Genomic DNA, 330 nt, shown 5'->3' on the forward strand with positions numbered 1-330 from the left:
GCTCCTTGGGTTGCTGCTGCTCTAGCTGCTGCAGCAGCTGCTGCAGCTCCCGCTGCTGCTGCTGCTGCTGTGCTGCTAGCTGTGGCTGCTGTTGCTGCTGCTGCTGCTGCTGTGATGCCTGGTAAAGATTTATTGAGCTGGTGTGTATCCTTGCTGCTGCTGCTGCAGCACCACTTGCTGCTGTTGCTGTTGCTGCTGCTGCAGCAGCAGCAGCACATCGAACTCGTGCTGCAGCAGCAGCTGCTGCTGCAGCAGCAAAAGGAGAAAGCAGCATTTCCTTTATTTCTTTTGTCTTTATTTTATTATAATTTTTGTTTTTTTTATTAATTT

The sequence above is a fragment of the Eimeria mitis genome, genomic scaffold (assembly GCF_000499745.2).
Source record: "Eimeria mitis Houghton genomic scaffold, Emh_scaff5802, whole genome shotgun sequence".
Classification (NCBI taxonomy): Eukaryota; Apicomplexa; class Conoidasida; order Eucoccidiorida; family Eimeriidae; genus Eimeria; species Eimeria mitis.